The following is a 532-nucleotide window of genomic DNA, read 5'->3' on the forward strand; positions in this document are numbered from 1 at the left end:
TACTGCAGAATATTTTTAAGGTTGTCAGGCCAGGAAAATCTCCTTCATGTTTTTCTGTGTTTTAACCTCAGTTACTTTGACACAAAGGCATCTGCTGTGATGTTTACACCTCTGATGAAGTCTCACAAGTGTCAGTACAGATAAATGATCAGAATTATAATATTTCTGACTGTCTGAGGCAAAATTGAATCACATTGAATAGGGGATCAAACGGCATCAGATAATGAGCCACATACAATCAACTCCGAGCCCACTGAGAGTAAATGGGGGGAAAGTGTTTACATTTGGAAGAGAGTGCCTTGACCAGTTTCCCTGGTTAAGACACAGTAAAGCTGACAACATGATGCACTGAATTTACTGTGGTGTGTGTGGAAAGACTGTATGGACAGCAGTTTAACAAAAAAGTGCACATATAAAACTGAGGTGTTAAAAATTTGTGTGCGCCTAAGAAAAAAAGTTGGTAGTTGCACCAATGCAACCGTGGCAGAAAGTTTCATTCCTGCTTTTGCTGTAATGGTCATATTTTATTAGA

The sequence above is a fragment of the Simochromis diagramma genome, unplaced genomic scaffold (assembly GCF_900408965.1).
Source record: "Simochromis diagramma unplaced genomic scaffold, fSimDia1.1 OVJJ01000424.1, whole genome shotgun sequence".
Classification (NCBI taxonomy): domain Eukaryota; kingdom Metazoa; phylum Chordata; class Actinopteri; order Cichliformes; family Cichlidae; genus Simochromis; species Simochromis diagramma.